This window comes from Notolepis coatsorum, assembly GCF_963971535.1.
Source record: "Notolepis coatsorum genome assembly, chromosome: 13".
NCBI lineage: Eukaryota > Metazoa > Chordata > Actinopteri > Aulopiformes > Paralepididae > Notolepis > Notolepis coatsorum.
This window is the reverse complement of record NC_140177.1, coordinates 44,809,333-44,833,219: the sequence shown is the minus strand read 5'-3', so window position 1 is coordinate 44,833,219 and position 23,887 is coordinate 44,809,333.

Genomic DNA, 23,887 nt, shown 5'->3' with positions numbered 1-23,887 from the left:
AACTGTACAACGTGAGAAAAGCAATACAGGCCAACACTTCAGACAGCCGCTGTGTTTTCCTCTTCTCATACGAAGAGAGAAGGGAAAAAGAAGGCAATACACGTCCCACTACAGAGTGGTGTTTACCATAGCGGTGCCGGCAAACAAGTCCCTCGCGGACTATAGCCGACTTGAGCATGGAGATATTCTCATAATGAAACACCAAGCTCACCTCCCTCGCACCAGGTGCTGATACCAGGCCACACACCGTTAGCTACAGCTAACTAGCTAGTCGGCCCGTTTGGCTCCCGAGAGAGAGAGAGAGAGAGAGATATCCACGGCGGGAATGAATGAATGAATGAATTTTTATTCACACACACACACGATACATTTTACATGCGAGTATCCTCATGTGATAACATGTCGCAAATTGTGTGCATGTGCCAGGTCTCCCATGAAGCTATTTAAAGCTTTTGGAGGGAGCCTGAACACAGATACAAACAGAATATGAACAACAAAACAATAACAAAATAAACAAAACAAACAACAAAAACAAAACAAAAAACTACAACGTGGGTAGGTTTATACACCTACCTACTAACTGACATATAACAGAGATACATAATACAGACAATTGTATTCCTAAGTTATAATTTTAATTAGAGATATGATTTGAGCAGTTCCTCTTTCAATGATTTTTTAAAGGTTTTAAAGGTATTAGTCATTTTTAGATTTTCATCAAGCTTGTTCCAGATCTGTGGACCCCTGCATGCTATGCTTAGGCTAGCACAATTTAGCCTTCTCCTCTTGCCAGATATAAGATGCTTGTTTCTTGTGTTGTGGATGTGCAGTGGTTGGCAGACTGGGATAAGCTCAGACAGTCTGTGATTCATGTTGTTGACAACTTGATACATAATTGATGCGTTTTGATGAATGTTAAATTCAGCGAGCCTCAGGAGACCAAAGCGATGGAAAAGAGGCTTTGAGGGCGCTCGATACCCGGACCATGACAGCACTCGTAGTACCCTCTTTTGTAGGCTTTCTAGTTTTTTGAGATGGCTGGGGTATGTGTTGCACCATATGACGTTACAGTAATTAATGAGGGGTTCAAACAGGGTTTTGTATAAAGTGAGAAGGGCAGGCAAGGGAAGAAAATGACGTATTTTGCAGAATAAGCCAACATATTTGGACAGTTTTGTTTGTAGGTATTTTATGTGGCATTTGAAGTTGAGTGACTCATCGATGATGACCCCCAGGAATTTTGTGGACGCCACTCTTGACAGCTCCTTTTCATTTATTTTTATGCACATGTGATGTGTGTGCATCCGATTTGAGTGGAAGACAATAAAGTTTGTTTTGCTGAGATTTAGTGATAACTTGTTGCATTTGAACCAGGTGTCCACTTTTTGTAGTTCTGTATTGAGTAGATCTTGTAGCTTGAGTGGATTTTTATGTGACAGAAACAAATTAGTGTCATCAGCGAATATAACTTTGTGCAGAAGTACAGATGAGTTGACAAAGTCATTTATATAGAGAATAAATAGTAAAGGCCCTAGAATTGACCCCTGGGGGACCCCATATTTGATGTCCATTTTGATTGATTTGTGATTTTTTATATCGACGTACTGTTGCCTACCATGTAAATAGCTACTGAACCAGTTGAGAGCCAGACCCCTTATGCCATAATGGTGTAGTTTCCCAAGTAGAATGGTGAAGTCAATGGTGTCAAAAGCCTTTGATAGATCCAGGAAAACGCCCACCCCACAATCACCCTGATCAATGGCATCATGTATTTTTTCTATAGAAATAGATTCTAGGAATAGAATAGAGTGCATTAAAAACTCACCAAACGTCCAAGAGGATGGAGACAACCGTGTGGAGTTGACGAAGTTCATCTGCCGAACGACCATCCTCTTCATCTTGGCATAACAATGCTGCACGTGCTCTCTCTAGGTTAGCTAACGCTAGTTAGCCTTTAGCTAAGCTAGCTACTAGCCAACATCATCATGGCTATATCCCGACTGAACCACACGTTAGCACTCAATATTATAACGTAGCTAAAGCTAACTAGCTGTCCCTGTCTTTAGCCGGGATGGCTAGCCTGACTGAACTGTCTAACATGCAACAACTTTCATCTTCAGTCCATCTGCCGAACGATGTCCTCTTCATCTTGGCTGGCATAACCTCCAATGCTGCACGCGCGAAATAGTCAGATGCTACCTTACCTGTAACCCCTCCCCTCATTGAAACCAATTCTGCTGCAGAGCCTCAGAGCTGCCTCCAATAGTGTATCTGCAGAGCCGCAGAGCCAGGAAGTCAGACACATTCTACAAACGTGTCTAATGTGAAATATATAAGCATATAAGCAAAACTAGATTTTAGGTCTGTGATGAAAAAGGGCCTCGCGGGAAGGGGGGCCTCACAAAAAAAAAAAAAAAAATTGCGAGGCCCCCCTTTCCGCGAGGCCCTGTGCGACCGCACTGCTCGCACACCCCCTGAGGCGGCCCTGCACACACACACACACACACACACACACACACACACACACACACACACACACACACACACACACACACACACACACACACACACACTGTTGTACTATACTTGAAGGTTTCCCTTCCCTGACGAAGACGGATAGGAGCACTTGGATTTGTCCCCGGGTGTGGCCCCACGCCGCAACCCATGTCTGCTCCCGGCTGCCCTTGGGGGAAAGGATGACGGGGTGGGTCAAGCGCAGAGACTACATTTCATTGGCGACCCAAAGAGAGATGCATGTGTGTGTGTTCCTGTGTGTGTCGCCCATCGCATGTGTGTCGCTGCATGACTACGTTGCAATGTGTGCAATGAATTAAGACTTCTTCAAAGTCCAGTTTACTAATCTTAATCATAAATTGCAAGAGGATCATTTGGGAGGCTGTCGGGGCCCCAGATTTGGTACAAATATTGATAATGGGTGTAATTTGTGAGTGGGTGCTCTTTCTCTCTCTCTCTCTCCCTCTCTCTCTCTCTTCTCTCTCTCTCTCTCTCTCTCTCTCTCTCTCTCTCTCTCTCTCTCTCTCTCTCTCTCTCCATGTTTTAAACGCATCTATCTTTAACTGAAAGACAGCAGCCGGCACATTCTCATGTATACATGCTCACATGCACATACACACACACACACACATACACTTCCACGGCCTTATATGGGCAGCTTCCTGCTCCTGTTTCCACACGCTGTCAGCCGGGATCGATCTGCACACCTGAGACTTGTCAGATCATCACCAGCTCTGATATAAGCCCTGCGTCTCCTGCCACTCACCGTCCGAGTGTTACTACACCTACCTACCTAGGATCGCCTGCCATTCGGTATACGCTGTCTTCCGAGACACCACCCAAATCCAAGCACTCACTATCAGCTCCGCTGAGCAAGACGAACAATTAAGTCAGATCACTGCATACATCTCTGCCCAGCCAGCCCAGGCACCGGCACCGGTCCCCAAACCGCCAGTCCCACCTCAGTCTCTGTACAGGGAGCCTCAGGTTCCAGCACCAGAACGCTACGACGGGGATGTCACAAAGTGTTGCGCCTTTATTTTTTAATGTTCCTTAGTGTTCGGGCAACAGCCACACACCTACCAGAGTGATAAATCTAAAGTCGCTTACCTGTCGGGTCTGCTCAAAGGGCCTGCGTTGGCACGGGCAACAGCTCTCCACTTCAGCCAGTCTCCCCTCTGCTCTTCGTTTGCCGATTACGTCGCAGACATGCAAAAGGTTTTTGATCATCCTCTCTGTGGCCTGGATAGTTCTGCCGGCTTGTTATCCATCCGCCAGGGCCACCACAGCGTTAGTGAATACTCGATTGAGTTTCGTATCCTGGCAGCGGGTTCCGGGTGGAATGAATTCGCGTTAAAAGGGGTATTCCGTCAAGATCTCAGTGACATTCTCAAAGACGAGTTGGCTGCCATAGAGACACCGAACTCCTTGGATGAGCTAATTGAATTAGCCAGGAATCTGGACACGCGTCTTTACGAACGCCGCCGTGAGAGGGCTAGCGTCACCCGCCCTTTCTTATCCGAATCACCTTGCTCTTCTTTCTCCGTGCACGCCGCTCGTTCCGGCCCCAAGCGTTACCCCTTCCGTGCCACCCCGCACTCTTCCCCGTCCTCGTCGGCCCCCGAGCCAATGGACCTTGGTCGGTCTCGCCTCTTCCCCGACGAACGCCTCCACAGGCTCCGGTCTGGTGCGTGTATGTACTGCGGTCAGCGCGGTCACTTCCGGGATACATGCCCTCTTTGCCCAAACGGGGGGGCTCGACTGTAATGCTGGGCACCTGTTCGAGCCTAAAATCTCCCCCCAGTTCCCGTCCTAATATGTAATTCGATGCCACCCTGTGTTGGGGTGACCAGTCACTCCCCCTGTCCGCCCTGGTTGATTTGGGTGCTGACGGAAACTTAGTCGGCATAGTCTCCCGCTTCCGAATTGGTACCGACGCGCTGGCTATCCTCCTCAATGCCTACGGTCTGAATGGGAAACTGCTTGCGCATGTTACTCGTCGCACCAAGCCGCTCCGTCTATTACTTTGGGGTAATCACAATGAGGTTGTTCAGTTTCACGTCATTCGTTCCCCCCATGCCCCTATAGTGCTCGGCCAGCCCTGGTTAAAACTACACAACCCTGTCATTAACTGGCCCACTGGTTGGAGCGCCCACTGTCACGCCACCTGCCTGCTCGTTCTCCACTAGAGGTAGCCGATTCTCACGTTACTAACGAACCCGTTGACCTCTCCGCTATTCCACCTGGCTATCATGATCTAGAGGCTGTTTTTAGTAAACAGCATGCCCTCTCCCTGCCACCCCATCGTCTGTACGACTGTGCCATTGACCTGCTCCCAGGGGCCCCGCTCCCCTCTAGTCGTCTGTTCAATCTCTCGTGCCCGGGGAGGGAGTCCATGGAGAAATATGTCCATGAGTCCCTAGCCACAGGCATTATCACCCCCTCCTCCTCTCCTGTCGGCGCTGGTTTCTTTTTTGTTTCTAAAAAGGATGGTTTGCTTCGCCCCTGTATTGACTACCGTGGCCTCAATAACATCACGGTCAAGAACAAATACCCCCTGCCGTTGATAAACTCTGCTTTTGAACCCCTGCAAGGTGCCACCATTTCTACGAAGCTGGACCTCAGGAATGCCTATCACCTGGTCTGTATCCGGGAGGGGGACGAATGGAAGACAGCCTTCAACACACCTCTTGGTCACTTTGAGTACAAGGTAATGCCCTTTGGGTTGACCAACGCCCCTGCTGTCTTCCAGGCCCTTGTCAATGACGTTCTCCGTGATGTCCTGAACCGCTCTGTTTTTGTTTATTTGGATGACATTCTTATTTTTTACCGCTCTATGGATGAGCACGTCCAGCATTTCCGCTGGGTCCTCCAACGCCTGCTGGAGAACAAATTGTTCATCAAAGCTGAGAAGTGTGAGTTCCACGTCTCCTCCATTGGGTTCCTCGGCTACATAATCGAGAGTGGCCGGATCCTGAGAAGATCAAGGCAGTGGTGGACTGGCCCAGGCCCGCCAATGTCAAGCAGCTCCAGCGCTTCCTGGGGTTTGTGAACTTCTACCAACGTTTCATCAGGGACTACAGCCGGGTCGCTGTGCTCCTCACCCAACTCACGTCGCCCTCCGTGCCCTTCGTCTGGTCCGCTAAAGTGGACTCCGCCTTCTCGGAGCTGCGTTGACGCTTCACCTCCACGCCCATCCTCATCCATCCGGACACGTCCCGCCAGTTTGTGGTGGAGGGGGACGCCTCCAATACCGGGGTCGGAGCGGTCCTCTCCCAGCGCTCTGCCCTCGACCAGAAACTACACCCCTGCACCTTCCTCTCCCGCCACCTGTCCCCGGCAGAGGTCAACTATGACATTGGGAACCGGGAGCTCCTGGCGGTCAAGCTGGCCTTGGAGGAGTGGAGGCACTGGCTGGAGGGTTTCTATGATCCCCTTCTTCGTTTGGACGGACCACAAGAACCTCGCCTACATCCAGACGGCTAAGCACCTGAACTCCCGCCAGGCCCGATGGGCGCTGTTATTCGGTCGGTTCAACTTCACCTTGACCTACAGGCCCGGCTCCAAGAACGTCAACCCAGATGCCCTCTCCCGTCAGTTTGTCTCCGAAGGCGGTCCTCTTCGCCCCGACACCATCCTTCCTCCCACCTGCTTGGTGGCTTCCGCTACCTGGGAGAGCCAGTCCGTCGTCAGGAAGGCCCAACACACCCAGCCTGACCCAGGTAACGGCCCTCCTAACTGGCTTTTTGTCCCCGACCTTGTCCGCTCCCAGGTGCTCCAGTGGATACATACCACCCGGTTCGCCTGTCCCCCTGAGATCGACCGAACCCTGTCCCTGCTGAAGCGGCATTTCTGGTGGCCCTCCATGAGGGAGGACACCCGCACTTTTGTCCTTGCCTGCACTGTCTGTGCTCGTGGGAAATCCTCCCACCGACCACCTGCCGGGCTACTCCGCCCACTGCCAGTTCCTGGACGGCCTTGGTCACACATCGCCCTGGACTTCGTCACTGGCCTGCCTCCCTCACATGGTAACACTGTCATCCTAACCATTGTTGATCGGTTCTCAAAGGCTGTTCACTTTGTCGCTCTTCCCAAACTTCCCTCTGCTTCAGAGACTGCGGACCTGATGGTACTCCACGTTTTCCGCCTTCATGGGATCCCGGTGGACATCGTCTCCGACAGAGGTCCACAGTTCATCTCCCAGGTCTGGAAGGCTTTCTGCCGAGCCATGGGGGCCTCAGTCAGCCTCTCCTCCGGGTACCACCTGCAGACCAATGGCCAGTCCGAGCAGGCCAACCAGGACCTGGGGGCCGCCCTCCGCTGTGTCACGGCCCGGAACCCTTCCGACCTGGGGTGCCCACCTGCCGTGGATCGAGTACGCCCACAACTCCCTGTCCTCCGCTGCCACAGGTCAGTCCCCCTTCGAGTCCTCTCTGGGCTACCAGCCCCCACTGTTCCCAACACAGGAAGAGGAGATTTCCGTCCCCTCGGTCCAGGCCCACCGCCGCTGCAGGAGGATATGGGAGGACACCAGGGTCGCGCTGCTCCGCTCCGCTGACCGGAACCGCGGCTTTGCTGACCACCTGCCTGGACGTTCCCGTGGATCACGAGGAGTGCTCCTGCTCGCACCTGTCGCACATTCCTATTTCATTCTAAAAACCCTGTCTGCATGGTACCTTGCTATTAAACAACCTAAACCGCCTCATTCTCCTCTCCCTGTGTTCTGCTCATGGGCTCCAGTTATCGCTACCCCAACTCTCTCTCTCTCTCTCTCTCTCTCTCTCTCTCTCTCTCTCTCTCTCTCTCTCTCTCTCTCTCTCTCTCTCTCTCTCTTGCTCTCTCTCTCTCTCTCTCTCGCTCTCCCTCTCTTCCTCCATCCCTCACCTTTCTATCCCTCCATTCAACTGGAGACTATTTTGACAAATTTGACTGACAAACTAACTGGAGTGAGTTTGTTGATTATTATTATTGTGAGGATATGGGCTCAGCAGGGCCCCGTTCCCCGTACCTGGATAACTGAGTTAGCCGGATAACTTTCGGTGAAGTCTGACTTAAGCCGGACTTTCCGGCTCCCCGTACCTGGATTGTCCAAATCACCATGACAACAGATCCAAAAGTTTGAGCCTGGTCGAAAGCAGGGTTTAAGTTCAAGTTAGCCGGATCAACCATCGCCACGCCCCCGCAAAGAAGTGACAGCCCGTTTCCTGAAATTATTCCCACAGTCTACGATCTGCATTATACCATTCTGAATTACGTTTTTGTGCTCCATTCTTCCAGAGGGGGCTTTTGAAATGTAAAATATACCCAAAATGCTGATACTAAATTCACTTTGTCCTAAATAATGCACGTTATATATACCGTGGCGCTCGCTCGGTGCGATGTACACATTATGTGGTTATTTTAATTGTAACTGGGATTAAGATGTCTGATGAGATGCGCTGTTTGACGGATTTGAGAAATTGAATGAGCCGTTGACGTCACATTAATGAATGAGGATAAAGAAATAAAACTTCATTCAAAATAAAGAATATTCTAAACACGGGTCTCTCGTTCATTAATGTATAAACAATGAATTTATCCCATCTGGCACAGTGGCGCAGCGGTAGTGCTAAATCCTGCCAACCCAGCGACCGGTGTTCGAAACCCCGTGTTTCCAATATAAATGTTTGGAATATAATATTAATGATTATACGCCAAAGTAGCCTGGTTTTAAGTTAAAATATTATAAATCTACATGCATTGAGGATGTCATTCTTTATATAGCTCTCAACGTGCACCAAATTGAATTATTCCTATATTGCAAAAAGAAGGAAAAGACTAGGGTTTCGAACCCCGGTCGTCTGCGTGAAAGTCAAAAGAACAACCCGTTAGACCACAGTGGAGATAAGTAAAAGATCGACCACACATCAATCAATGGGTAAGAGAGCCGTATCGTAATTCTGTATAACAGTTTAACTAATTATTTTCGCTAGCAAGATCTCATTTGATTATTCAATCCAGCAGGCAAGTTTAAAGAAATATAATCTGATTGATTGAGGTAATGAGGGACTTATTTGGGCACCATAGCAGCATGGGGGAGGAGAGAGGGTACAGCTATGGCATGGTAATAGTAGAAAGACATAAATATAGGCAAAACAATTATAGTAAAGCAGTGTAAACAATATAATAATAAGTAATCAGATGAGTGCAGATGACGGTCTGTATGCACCTGTATGCATCAGTTATATTACGTTAATTAATTAATATTAATATATTAATAAATATGGGCAATAAACACTTAGAATCTGTATATATATTCTGAGTAGTTAAAGTATACGGTATACACAGGTGCAGTATACATAAGTATGGAAGTATGGCTGCAGTCCATGTTCTTTTCTTTCTATTGTTTTCTTCTTTCCCCATCTGAGTGTCCCGTCCCGTCCACTCCCCTTACTATTTATTTTTCTTTATTGAAATGACAGGAGGTCTGAGTAGGGGACAGATGTTGCCATATGGATCTCTTTGTGTCATTGTCAAGTTGTGCATTTTATTGATAAATGTATGTATGATAATAAGGTTTCCAATTAGGCCTGCGCAACATATCACTGGTAATGTTAAACCTGCAAAAGAAAGAAAAATCATATAAATAATTCTTAGACATTAGAAATGGCGATTATGGTGGTATCGTGTCCAACCTTGCGGTACGGTATGCAGTTTTATTTGAGCTTTGGTAGGGACACTTAATATGCAAACAGAATCTTTTTTTTTGCATGCTTCATTTTACCTGTGCACTGCCAGGTATATCATGAGCTACACAGCTACTCCCTTCAGCCTAGGATTTACTGACAAAGCCATTTTAAAAAGTAATCTTGAGCCACGAGAGGTGTAAAATAAGTGGGAGGCCTCGGCCACCAATGAAATACCATTACTCTGATCATTTCCTCACTTACTCTGCGGGCTCTCGCTTCTGGAGTGGACGCAACCCGCTCTGGGGACAGTGGCAGGTCGGGAGTTTGACTGGGGCGGTACACCTGTCAAGCGGTCCAGGTTGTTGATTGGATATTGCAGATAATGGGATAGCTTGCTGATAGGTTCTTGATGCAACCGTCAACTAGGGCTGACCCCGATTAGTCGACTAATCGATCGAAAGGAGCCGTAGTCGACTGCCAACCTCATAGTATTTTTTTTTTTAATTTTTATATTCTTTATAAAAGCAAAACTTTTTAATATTTTTTTCTCATAGTCTGACTATCGGCACATTTTGGCCAGTCAAAGTCGACTATACAAATCCTTAGTCGGGGACAGCCCTACTGTCAACCTAAATTTTCACAAAAGATTTTTAAAAAGCTCTGCGATGTTGTGCTTTATAATACTAAAACTACAGCTTTCCCTTTTTTTTGTAGGGGCAATTTGTGTTTCCACGGCTTTGTCCCTGTTACGTAACAGGCTGTTTGCCACTGTCTCCTGTGTTGCAGCAATCAGCTGCTAATTGGGAAGCTGCCTGTCTGGGCTAAAAGGGCCCTCCCCCGCCCCACACAGTCTGAGATTGCTACCAGGAAGACACTGTTGGAACAAGTGTCTCCCTATCTTCCACCACCTTGATCGTTAGTTTGTGCTAGATATTATAATAGTTAGTCTTTTGGTTTAAACACAGACCATTGGTGTCTGTGTACCCTTATGTTGCTTCCCTCTGAGCCAGGGTCGTAACAATTGGGCGCTCGTCCGGGAGTGAATTTGGAAAACAGATACCCCTAGATTTGTTTGGTTAGGCAATTGCTTTTGATAAAAAAAAATAAAAAAAATAAAAATAAAAATTTGTTTTTTGTTTTTTCTTGCATGGTGTGTCTTGGTGCTGTAGTTTGGGTAGTGATCAGGTGTTGTGTAACCTGATGGGGGCTTGAGCCGGTCTTCAAACAGGTGAGTATGCCCTTACTTTGTGATTTGATTTGACTACTTATATGCTGTTAAAATATTTAGTTTAGTGGACACCACATGTAGGTAGTGTCATTATTTTCTGGCTGTTGGTAGCTTCCTGTGTACCACTTACCCCTGGGGCAGTCATAGAAGGGATTAGTACCATCTACTTGTCTTGTACCATACCATATACTTGACGGGTTGGTGGTCGATATGATCTTTGGCTGGTAGCAGGTGTGGTTGAAGAGGGTTAGGTCCACAGTGCTTTAGCTTCAATATAGGTAGGTTAGGGTGCCAGAAAATACAGTTAGGGCCTGATTTAATTTTTTGTTTGTTAGACATGTGGTGGGCCTGGCAGTCCTTCATTGACTGCAGTATAGATGTAGAAGCTATGAGTAGTCATATCAGATTATAAGGGGCACCTGTTTGAATTAGTTTGTTATTTTTCTTTTTTGAGTGTAGCACAGGGGTGCTTCAGCGATGCTTCAGCGATGCTTCAGCGGTGCTTCAGCGGTGTTTCAGCTGTGCTTCAGTGGTGCTTCAGTGGTGCTTCAGTGGTGCTTCAGTGGTTCTTCAGTGGTTCTTTATGGTTCTTTATGGTTTTTCATGGTTCTTCAGTGGTTCTTCGTGGTTCTTCAGTGGTTCGTCAGTGGTTCTTTAGTGGTTCTTTAGAGGTTCTTCGTGGTTCTTCGTGGTTCTTCAGTGGTTCTTCAGTGGTTCTTTAGTGGTTCTTCAGATAAATTGTGTGTATGCTAGGGTGATTTTGGCAACTCTTGGTAACTCTAAAGTGAGTAGTTTGTGGCACTGGTACAGTAAGGATGGCTACCATAAAGGATTTTGTTGATAACCCTTCTAATGAGATGTTGGAGAGGTTTTCCAAAGAGCAGCTTCTGAAGCTTGCTGTGCACTACAATGTGGAGCTTACTGCTAGTGAGAAGCGTTTAAAAACAACGGCCTTGGGTACTTTGAGGGCTATACTCGTTGAGGAGCGTGTGCTTGTGGCGAGGGTGGAGGAGCCTCTTTTTTCTGATGTGTCTCTGCTACTCTCTGGTATGGCGGAAGGTGATTGGAGGCTTAGAGAGTTAGCGTTTAAGGAAAAACAGCTACAACAAGAGGAGAGGAGAGAGGAGAGAGAGCGTGAGCTTAAGGAACAACAGCTACAGCAAGATCGTCGCAAGGTTGCTGCTTGCACTTCTTTTACCTTGTCCTTCAATCCCGCTGCCAGTATGTAGTCCTCAAATTCCGATCAGAAATTATCCCAGTTACTTGCGAGATTGCCGCTCATCTCCTCTGGTGGTGGTATCGCTGTTGCCATGGTGATGCTGTGTTTTTGTTTGTAGCTTAGCTCGCCGCAAACGCTCACTGCTTCACTCCCCGACTTCTCCTTTTCCTCGATTTCCTGTGCCGTAGCGCACCATATCCGTATAATTACTCACGTAATTATAGCCACTTCTGACACCATGTTTGTGTTAAATAACGAGACAGGAGACTAGAGCGTATCTACTGTGAGTCTGTATTGAATCCCAACCCATAACACAACAGCGTAGCTTACATCCTGGTCCTTGCTGGACCGTACCAACACACACACACCATTGTGGGGGGGTTTATATAACAATCCCATTCTCTTGTAACAAGAACCTATTTGATAGATGGTGCACCTCTCAGAAAGCAGAGTCAAAGGAGACAGTTGATTCTCCTAGAGGAATTTAAAAGATGTGTTCCTGATACCGTTTCCACTCATCTAAACGAGCGTAAGGTATTGAAGATAGGCGACGTTGCTGTCTTGGCTGATGAGTTTGTGTTGACACACAAGTCCGTCTTTGTGGAGGAATACCGTGTTGAGTCCAGGGGTAGGCGTCCTTTTCAGGGGGGCCGTTTCCCAAAACCTGTGACCTCCTGTAGTTATTCAGGGTGGTTGTTTTTTTATTTTTATTTTTTTGCAAATTAGAAAGGTGCGCTCAGTGGAGCACACATTTCCACCGCGTCTCATTGTAGTTATTAGTATTGGCATTAGCATGCTAACGCTAACAAGGGGTGCTTCAGCGGTCTTTAGTGGTTCTTTACTGTTTCTTCAGTGGTTCTTTGGTGGTTCTTCAGTGATTCGTTAGTGGCTCTTTAGTGGTTCTTCAGTGGTTCTTCGTGGTTCTTCAGTGGGTCTCAGGTAAATTGTGTGTATGCTAGGGTGTTTTTGGTGACTCTAAAGTGAGCAGGTTGTGGCGCTGGTGCAGTGAAGATGGCTTCCATTAAGGATTTTGTTGATCGCCCTTCTCATGACATGTTGGAGAGGTTTTCCAAGGAACAGCTTCTGGAGCTTGCTGTACACTACAAGGTAGAGCTTACTGCCAGTGAGAAACGTTTGAAACCAACTGCCTTGAGTGCTTTGAGGTAGGGCTGGGCGATATGGAAAAAAATCATATCGCGATAACGATATGATGATTTTATTTTATTTCTCGATATCGATAATTATATCGATATTTTTATAAGTATAAAAAAAATAAAAATAAAAAATCTTTTTTTAACAACAGATGTATGTTTATTTTGCAGCAATTCTTTGTCATTGCCGCCATCTTTAGTGTTACATCCCCTCACACTCCAGTTCTTAGGCTGCAGCTGGTTTAAAAGCTAAAGTAAACCGGCTTCTCTGCTGGCTGTGGCTCCAGAGGAGTTGAACAGTTCTGGCTCTGCTAGTTTATTTTCGATCTTTTGGCGCTTTTTTGGTGGACAAACCACCGCACATGTGCACTGTGACTCGTGACTGGAGTCTAGTTCTGCTAGCACACATAGCCTACTGTGTACAGACGGTTTCAAAATGTATTTTAAATTAGAAAGCAAACAAAATAAATGGACAAGAGAAAAAGAAATCTGAATTTGGTCAGTATTGTCATTTGGACAAGCAAAGCCATTACTTTAAGTTGCAGGCAAGAAAGACAAGTCTGTCCACTGTCTCTGCCCTGTTGCAGAAAAAAAAAATAAAAATAAAAAAAAATAAAAAATAAAAAAAAATTCGATATTCGATATCGATTATTAAAATATATCGCGATATTTATCGTTATCGTTATATCGCCCAGCCCTACTTTGAGGGTTTTGCTCGTTAGGGAGCAGGTGCTTGTGGCGAGGGTGGAGGAGCCTACTTTGTCTGACGTGTCTCCGCTGCTATCTGGTGCGGAGGGTGAGTGGAGGCTTAGAGAGTTGGAGTTTAAGGAAAGACAGCTGCTACAAGAGCGTGAGGAGAGGAGAGAGGAGCGTGAGCGTGAGCTTAAGGAGCGTGAGCTTAAGGAGAGAGAGAGGAGAGAGGAGCGTGAGCTTAAGGAGAGGAGAGAGGAGCGTGAGCATGAGCGTGAGCTTAAGGAGAGAGAGAGGAGAGAGGAGCGTGAGCTTAAAAAGACGAGAGAGGAGCGTGAGCATGAGCGTGAGCTTAAGGAGAGAGAGGGGAAAGAGGAGCGTGAGCTTAAGGAGAAACACATGTTGCTGGAGCACGAGCGTGCGCAGAAGGAGCTTGAATTTAAGCATGCTGCCTTGCAGGCGGGGGCTCTGCATTCAGAGTCGCGTTCTGGTTTTGATGTCGGCAGGAATATTAGGATGGTGCCTCCTTTTGTTGAGAAGGATGTGGAAAGGTATTTTCCCATTTTTGAACGGGTGGCAACCACGTTGAAGTGGCCTGATACGGCCTGGACACTGCTGCTGCAGTGTGTTCTTGTTTGTAAGGCGCAAGAAGCCTATACTGCTCTGTCCCTTGAACAAAGTGCTGACTATGAGCTTGTTAAAGCTTCCATATTGAGGGCTTATGAGTTAGTCCCCGAGGCCTATCGTCAGCGTTTTAGAGGTTATCGCAGGTCGGTCGGACAGTCCAGTGAATTTGGAAGAGAGAAGGAGAACCTGTTTGACAGGTGGTGCACCTCTCAGAAAGCAGAGTCAAGAGAGCAGCTTAGACAGTTGATTCTCCTAGAGGAATTTAAAAGGTGTGTTCCTGATACCGTTCAGGGGGGCCGTTTCCCAAAACCTGTGTCTGCTGGTCAGTTAACTTCACCTCCTAGGCGGGGTGGTTCTGCTAGTGCATTCCCAGAAGGGATTATATGTTTCTACTGTAAAGAGCCTGGTCATATCGTTGCTGGGTGCCCGGTGCTTGAACAGAAACATTTCAGAACGGTGGCTCTGGTAGAAACCATATGCAGAACACCTATGCCAACGTTAGAGGGTGATGGGGAAAGTATCAAACGTGTGGACAAAGAGCTCGAGGGTTCCTCAAGATTTATGATGGATGGATTTGTTTCCCTGACTAATGCACTAGAGTCCAAACAGGCTATAACAATTTGGAGAGATACCGGAGCTTTTCAGTCCCTCATTCTGGAGGGGATTTTGCCGTTTTCAGAAAAGTCTTCTTTGCATTCCGGTGTCGTTGTTCGTGGCTTTGGAGGTGGATTTGTGGATGCACCTTTGCATGAGGTCACACTCAAGTCTCCCTTAGTATCAGGCAATGTTGTTGTGGGGGTATGTTCTCACATTCCCATAAGAGGGGTGTCCTTCATTCTAGGGAATGATTTGGCTGGTGACAGTGTTGGCTACTCCAGTTGTAACTCCCATTCCTGTGGTTTCTGAGGTCCCTAATGAGCTGGCGCAGAAACATCCAGGAGTGTTCCCTGTGTGTGCTGTGACACGGGCAATGTCAAAGGACAAAAGTGATGTTGTTGATACTTCGACTTGTGACATTACACTTAGTGACACATTCTTTGTTGAATTGAAAAGTGTACCTGTTGAGAATTTTGGAAAGCACACTGTGGATGTACCTCTGCATAATGATTCTCTTGATTGTGCCTTTGTGTCAGGCCCGGTGGTGAAACCAGAGTTGACATGCGTGCCGGATAGGCATGTGGCAGGAGATGATCTGGCAGCGCAGTGTCTCAAGGTCTTCCCAGCCTGTACGGTGGCTGAGGCCACGAACGAATTGGAGGATGAGTGTGGGAAGGATGCTATGAGAGATGCTGTTGATTCATGTGACACCGTTCTAGTTGAAGAGGCTACAAGGCCTGACTTAGGCTGCCAGCCTTCCCACAGTAGCTCTATTGTCCCTGATGTTTCACTTGTGGGCAAGGATGCTCCCTGTATGTCACTTGATGATTCTGACATTGATTCACGTGTCCACACTGACTCTCTGCCATGCACTAGGTGTGGAGCAGGAGCCGTCTTCGCGACCTGGTCTGATGAGTGGCAGCCATTTTGATCAGGACAATGTTATTTTGTGTGACGCCATTTTAGATGGTGTTCCAGACGCTTTTGTGACTGATGTATTGCCATGTTCCAGGGACGGTGGGGCTGTACCTGAGGCGGTACATCCTACTCTGGATGTTCACGGTTTGCAGTATCCTGAACTGCCAGTGCCAGGTGGGATGGATATGGGTGCTGTGGTGGTATCAGAAATCTATGGTTTTTGTTTTTCTGTGTTCTGTCCTGTTGAGCGCAGGACTCAAATTGCTCTCAAATTGATTTTGGTTTGCAGTCTAATTTTGACAGGTCGGTATCGGTGGAGGGGCCTGTTGAAATGGAGCTCATATATGATAAGGTCTTGGTTTGTCGATGGGGTCCTAAGTCTTACGCCTCAGGGGAGGAGGCGCCTACCCCACTCCAGCCATATACCGCAGTGGCGGAACCTTTTGTGAGGTCTAGCTTGCCCGAGAGTCGCGACAGGGTTGTTTTTTGTTTTACACAGCATTGGCAAATGTTCCACAGTGGGGAGCATGCGACACGGTTGGTGGTCGTGTTCGACAGGGGCCGGCCCGTTATCGCTGTTGTGGTAGTGGCCCTGACAACTAATGGGTCACAATATTTTTTGTTTATGGGTTTGATGTGTGATGGTTGCCTCTTGGGCAACCATTTTGGTGGGGGAGGTGTTATGTACCATGAGCTTGATCACTCCTGTGTCACTGGGCATGCAGGTGAGGGCTGCTAATTAGCTAATTACTGCTGGTTGGATACCTGCTGGCAGGTTAAAACCAGTCTCTGAGACACACATGCACTCTGTCTGTGGCTAGTGGAGTGTGTGTTAACAGAGAGTTGTCACGTTCTCTCATTCTTTGTTCTTTAGTTTGTACCAGTAATTCATTGTTAGAGTAGTATTTTGAGTTAAACACTGGTTTTGGTGTCGGTTTGCACATAGGTTGCGTGCCTTTGAGCCAGGGTCGTAACAGGAACAACTGCTGGCGACTCCTCCTTCGCTTGGATGGAGTCAGTGACTAATTGGGATTCAGGTGGCATCCAACCCAGTTCTGTTGGCAACCCAGTTTAATTTCCGTTACATCTTGTTCTCATTCTCTATTCTATTTAATTCTTCATTCTCTGTGCCTGCCCCCCCCCCCCCCCCCCCCCCACACACACAGACACAATTTGCTACATGTGTTTGTTTCTGATCTGTTTCTAAACCCTGTGTCTCCTCTGTTTTCCCTCTCTATCTGTTCTCTCTCCACTGGGGCTGCCCTCGATTAGTCATATCTCAAACCCCCTTGTGATTGTAGGATCAAGAAAAGAGGGCAGAGCTTTTTGGAACCCTATCCCTATTTCCTATACTTGATTGGTACCAATGTAAATTAGTCAGTGTGTGTGATAGTCTGTGTGTGTGTGTGTGTGTGTGTGTGTCTGCTTATTTATCTCGTGCTCCCCTGCTGATCCCCTTAATGGCGCTGCGTGACCGCAGTTTCACTAACGAGTCCTGCCTTTCTCCTTCAGATCACCGTGGAATATAAATTAGCATCCTTTTAATCAGTTTACTCTCTAAGCACAACCTGTTAGCTCTGAAAGGTGGCGTGATGTTTCGATATGGTAACAGCTTTGGTTCATTATATATTCCTGGCAGAGGATACAACTGTTAACAGGCCAGCCCTGTTGTGAGAGGTGTGTGTGTGTGTGTGTGTGTGTGTGTGTGTGTGTGTGTGTGTGTGTGTGTGTGTGTGTGTGTGTGTGTGTGTGTGTGTGTGTGTGTGTGTGTGTGTGTGTGTGTGTGTGTGTGTGTGTGTGTGTGTAGGTGTGTGTGTGTGTGTGTGTGTGTGTGTGTGTGTGTGTGTGTGTGTGTGTGTGTGTGTGTGTGTGTGTGTGTGTGTGTGTGTGTGTGCGTGCGTGCGTGCGTGTATGCATGGGCACATGTATGCATGTGTGTATGACTGTTGCTGTGTCCCTGTGTGTGCGTAGACCCACACACACACTTACGTGTAAATATTTGTAGATCCGTGCCCCTGTGTGTTTGTGTGCATGTTTGTGTATATCCACGCCTGTGTGTCTGTGTTGTGTACACTTTGTTGTCATCCCCTGTGTCTGTGGATAGCACATGTATGCATAGGGATGCCATTAATCACACCAGTCAGTCCGACCTCTGTCTCTTCTACATCGTCTTCCCACTCTGTCATCCACAAACAAGATACTTCAAAGTAATTTACAGTCCACCCCTAGCTTCCCCTCACCAGAGCCTTGGTGCCTGGCTAAACTCCTTACAGTCCACCCCTAGCTTCCCCTCACCAGAGCCTTGGTGCCTGGCTAAACTCCTTACAGTCCACCCCTAGCTTCCCCTCACCAGAGCCTTGGTGCCTGGCTAAACTCTTCTGTCAGTCCACCCCTAGCCCCCCATCACCAGAGCCTCGGTGCCTGGCTAAACTCCTTACAGTCCAGAGCCTCGATGCCTGGCTAAACTCCTTACAGTCCACCCCTAGCCCCCCTCACCAGAGCCTCGGTGCCTGGCTAAACTCCTTACAGTCCACCCCTAGCCCCCCTCACCAGAGCCTTGGTGCCTGGCTAAACTCCTCCACGCCTTCACTATACAGAGTAGCAGAGTGGAATGTCCTTGTGTCCAACTTTGGAGGGGATTCCAAAATATGTCAGTGTGCAGTAGCAGGCAAGTACGTTAAGGGCTAAGGGCGAGGCAGCGGACTGTTTGTGGGGTTGTGGGACGTGCGTGTGTGAGTGTGTGTGTGTGTGTGTGTGTGTGTGTGTGTGTGTGTGTGTGTGTGTGTGTGTGTGTGTGTGTGTGTGTGTGTGTGTGTGTGTGTGTGTGTGTGTGTGTGTGTATGTGTAGCCTACTGTATGTTCTACGTGCATGTACAGTATTTGTCTGCGTGATTGATTCATTTTGGACTTGCCTTGGCACCAGTGGCGGCTGGTCCATAGAGGGCGCTTGGGCGCCGCCCCCCTGGTGGAGAGAGAAGGAGAAGAAGAAATTTCTTTGGGGATTTTGGACTCTAAAAATACAATAAACATGTTTAAAATAAATAATAATTACTCATTTTAAGTATGTTTGTGTTTAAAATGCACAATAACGTTAATATATCAAATATAAATCATTGTTTTGTGTGTTTTGTGATTCACGTCACTCTCTCCTGATAGACATCTACCTCCAAGCCTGAGCGCATAGACTTAACGCTCACAGAGTGGGCGTCACTGCAGCCAATGTATCGTTGCAGCGAATGTAAATGGATCAAGCAAATACATTTAGCCTATTAGGGTCTTCAAATATTATGTCTGGGGGCGCGTTTTCTACACTCGAAGCAAGCTCAGTGCGCCACTGTGCTTGTCAGTTGTCAGACAGAAAATAATACTTGGAGGAGGAGCCAGGAGTATTTTCAGATTGTGACTTAGCTTAGCTTGTGCTTAGCACTGTTCTGTAGTTACTGAAACTGATTGAATATGGCAAGATTCAAGAGGTTTATTTGTCACATACACTCTCTCTCTCTCTCTCTCTCTCTCTCTCTCTCTCTCTCTCTCTCTCTCTCTCTCTCTCTCTCTCTCTCTCTCTCTCTCTCTCTCCTCTCTTTTTTTCTCCTCTCTCTCTCTCTCTCTCTCTCTCTCTCTCTCTCTCTCTCTCTCTCTTTCTCTTTCTCTCTCTTTCACACACATGCATGTGCACACACACACGCATACACTAACTTCAGAATCCTGGATCTACGATGGCGCGGCCGAGGTCAGTCGCCGTTGGTTTTGCTCCGCAAAGATTGTGCACACTTTTAGTTATTATGTTTATTGTTAATACTTTTTTTTATAAAAACCACGCCGGCATGGACGTCGTACGACCGCCAGGCACTCATGGACTTAAACTCCGGACTCGAAGAAGAGTTTAACGACTTTTTGCCAAGATTGCCCATCAGAGATCAGACGGGACAAGGACAAAGACAAAGAGGACAATAGAAAAGGCGGCAGGATCAAGAGGAAGCATAGAGGACGGAGAAGTGGAATCAGAATAAGGCTAAAAAGTTCTGCTTACCGGCCGGCGATCCCATCGATTCTGTTGGCAAATGTACGTTCGCTGGAGAATTAGATGGACGATCTCCGTGCAAGGATTCAATTCCAACGAGATGCGAGAGACTGTAACATACTATGTTTCACGGAGACATGGTTGAAGCCAGCCACACCGGATCAAAACATCATCCCACCGGATTCCTTCTCTGTCTTCCGAGCTGACCGAACTGAAGAGTCAGGAAAGTCCGTTGGTGGAGGGGTTTGCTTCCTCACTAACAACGGCTGGTGCAGTCCAAAGGAGGTGAAGATTTTTTCCCGCTCATGCTCGCCGGACCTTGAACATTTGTCCATCCTTTGTCGCCCGTTCTATCTCCCCCGGGAATTCATAGCCATCATAACAACTGCAGTTTACATTCCACTGCAAGCCGACACCGCCAGAGCTCTGGCCGACCTACAGGACTGCTGCTAAACGGCGATATGCGAACAATATGGAGACACAGATGGCACAGAATGACACAAGAGGCTTATGGCGGGGAGTATGAACGATAACTGATTATAAAGTCAGACCCCCCTCAATAGTGAGTGCCGATGCCTCTCTCACGGATAAACTAAACTCCTTTTACGCCAGGTTTGGAGCGAGCAGTGGCGACGTTAGCTCACCGGCTAATAACGTCACTGATGTGCCGGCTGCCGCGGGAAGGGGGGGTTCATCCAGGGGGGGGGGGGGGGGGGGGGCACTCTCATTGACGGAACACAGCATGAGATTAATGTTTAAGGGTATAAATACTCTGAAAGCGGCTGGCCCAGATGGGATAGCAGGACGAATACTTAAGTCCTGTGCAAACCAGCTGGCCCCAGTATTTACATCCATATTCAATATATCCCTGGCTGAGTCCGTGGTCCCTGCCTGCTTCAAAATGTCAACCATAATCCCTGTGCCAAAACACTCCTCTCCAACAAGCCTTAATGACTACAGACCGGTGGCACTCACCTATGTGGTCATGAAATGCTTTGAGAGGCTGGTCAATGATTACATCTGTGCCTCCCTCCCTAGTAACATGGACCCACTGCAGTTTGCATACAGGGCAAACAGGTCCACCGACGATGCGGTCTCCCAAGTACTGCACAACACACTATCTCACCTTGACAGTCAGAAGGGGGGCTATGTGAGATTGCTGTTCATTGACTATAGTTCAGCTTTCAACACCATAGTCCTCACCAGACTGGTTGACAAGCTGATCGATCTGGGTCTGAGCTCTGCCATGAGCGCCTGGATCCTGGACTTTCTAAGTGACAGGCCCCAGGCGGTCAGGGTGGTAGGTCATACAACCAGCAAAATCACCCTGAGTATCGGGTCCCCCCAGGGCTGTGTTCTGAGCCCCCTGCTGTACTCACTGTACACACATGACTGTGTGGCCAGGTTTAGCTCCAACTCCATAGTGAAGTTTGCGGACGACACGGTGGTGGTGGGGCTGATCTCTAACAATGACGAGAAGGCCTATCGGGAGGAGGTTGATGAACTGGCACGCTGGTGCCGGGACAACAGCCTACTTCTGAACATTGGTAAAACCAAAGAGCTGATTGTGGATTTTAGGAGAATACAGCAGGGGACACACACGCCGTTGTGGATAAACAGGGACAGGGTGAGCAGTTATACATCGTGTAGCTCCGCTCTGCGTCTATTGCAATACTCTTCATATCCAGTATTGATACTGAATAAATTCCCACATGCACCTTTACATACCATCATCTGTCTGGCCACACCCCCATCCGCTCCCTACATAAGCAGGGGTGTGGCCATACCATCAGCTCCTTCTTCAGTTTTCACCACGTCAAGTGCCTGCAAAGTACCACACTTTGAAGTTTGCTGGAGTTTTGAAGAAGTCGGAGCTGCGTTGACATTATCTCTTGTTTTTTTCTCTCTCTCACAATTTAAGAGAAAAGGGCTAAGTTATAATGTCTTCTTCGAGGGGTTTGAGCGCTAGCAACATCACCCTTCACCAGAGGTTCTCCATTGCCGCCTCCGCCGTGCGTCTTGGGGCGGGACTGACTCCGCGGTCGTGGCAGTCAGTCGTACCAGATCGGCATCCGGTGGATAGTTTGCCTCTCCGAGGAGCTGGTGTACCAAGGTCGTCTCCTGTGAGATGGCCTGGTTCCTGCTCTGGTTCCCCCGCCGCCTAGGGGCGGTCGGCCGATGGGCTGACGGCTCCTCTGGTAGCGGAGGATCTGAGACGCAAGCTCTTCGTCTCTGCTTGTTCCCGTCGTAGGAGGCTGGCTTGCAGAGGCGAACGGCCTGGTTTTGGTGAGCTTCTGGAGCCAGATGAGGGTGCTTCTGCTTCTCCGTGGCCGATGGAAACGGAGGATTTCATGGTGGGAGCAGAGGTGCTCTTATTTGACGCCCCGGTGGGGACGCATCACTCTCCCCCTCAGGGTGTGGCAGGGGGTGGTATGTCTCCTTGGGGTCCCTCGTACTCCGGTGTTGGGTTAGAACCTCCGACTCGGCGGCGAGATGCCCTGCTATCGGCCACATCGGATGTTGGCACTACAGTGAGTGGTAGCCTCTCGTATGTGAGGGACGCGAGCTGCGTGGAGGACGGTGCGCATGGGGAATTACGTGCCTTGTTCCTGGAGCTCATGGCGTGCCGCTGCCGCAGCCACTGCCTGCCCCTGTCCCCGATGACTTGATAGGTCATCTATGGCAACGTCGTCCTGTGAGGGAGACGGGCGTTGTCTGCCCATTCTTCCCCTCAATGGAGGCCTACATGCGTCAGGGACAGGTGATCTCCCACATCACTGGCCTTACCCCCACCTACGTGCAAGTCACGCGGGTGGCGGGTTTGGTCGAGGGAATGAAGGAAGGGGTGCCTCGGCTTGATAGACCGATGGCATCTCTCCTTTGTCCTGAGGTGGTGTGGGAGCCGTTGCGGAAGCCGGTTCCCTACGGGAAATCGGCTAGGCAGTTGGCCAACTGGAGTGACCAGTAATTTATCGCCTCGACTCAAAGCCTAGCTGCGACGTCCAACATTGCGCAGCTAGCGCGCTTTATGTCAGGGATGATGGCGGGCGGTACGGTGCCGGACGAACAACAACAAGTCCTGCACGCCCAGGCGGCTGGAGCCATCCTGCATCTGATTCAGCTGCAGGCAATTGCCGCCGGGAAGTTATGCGCCCTGGCCACTCTGTCCCAGAGCCACCTTTGGCTGGAACAGGCGGGGGTGCCGGAGAAGAAGAGACCTCCCCTGCTCACGGCCCCCCTCTCCGATGCTGGGCTCTTCGGGTCGGCGATGCAGCTGATGACGGCAGCCTGCAGGGACATGGAGGAGGAGCGTGCGGTGCTCCAGCCGCATTTCCCCCCACCCAATGTCGCCGGTGGGGTTCGACGGAGGCCACGTCGTCGGGGACCCGCGACCGTCGCCACCGCCACCACCACCGCCACTGCTGGTCCTTCGGCCAAGAAGGCCAGGAGGAGAGAGGGTGCCTCGACCGCTGCAGCCAGCCAACCCACGCCCGGAGGTGACGGTAGGGATCGTCGTGACCAGGCACCCCAGTACCGTCCCTCCGGGCCTAAAGCTCTCCGTAGGGGCAAGCAACAAGCTGCTCGTGGCAGGCGCCGCTGAAGTGACTTTCCCCCCCTGTTTACCCCTGTTCCCTTCCCCGCCCCAAATATGTTTTTGTACGTAAATAAAAAGTCCCTCCGAGGAGGGACTGTATTTTTTGTTACAAACTGTGTGTTTATTCACTACATAGGGGATACGATGTGTAGAACCTTCGCCTAGTTGTGGGGTTGATAGGAGAGCTAGACTTTTAGTCTTTAGCTGGTCGCTACATATATATGTAGCTTAGCAAGGCCTGTAGCTAACACTCGGTCGAAAGGCTTTTTTCTTTCCTTGTCCTGAAGAGTTTCTTCCTATAGTGGTAAAGATTTAGTTGTGTGTTCTGTTACGTTGAAACAGTGGCATTGAGCCACAACACTGTAGTGTTGGCCTACAGAAGTACTTGTGTGTGTAGTTGTACCACGGCCTTATAGACCTCTCTCTCTCTCTCTCTCTCTCTCTCTCTCGATCTTCTGTGTTTTTTCTTGAAACATAAAACACTGGTGTCGTGTTCACACATAAACCTTGGCCTTGTTATAAACCCTGTTCGCAGACGTGTTGTCGTCTGTGGCTAGCGTGCGTTGGGTTAGCTTATCCTGTTAGGATATACGCTGTTTCATTAGCATGCTGGCTACATAAGGTATCATCAGGCTTGTTTATTGTCGTATACGGGCCAT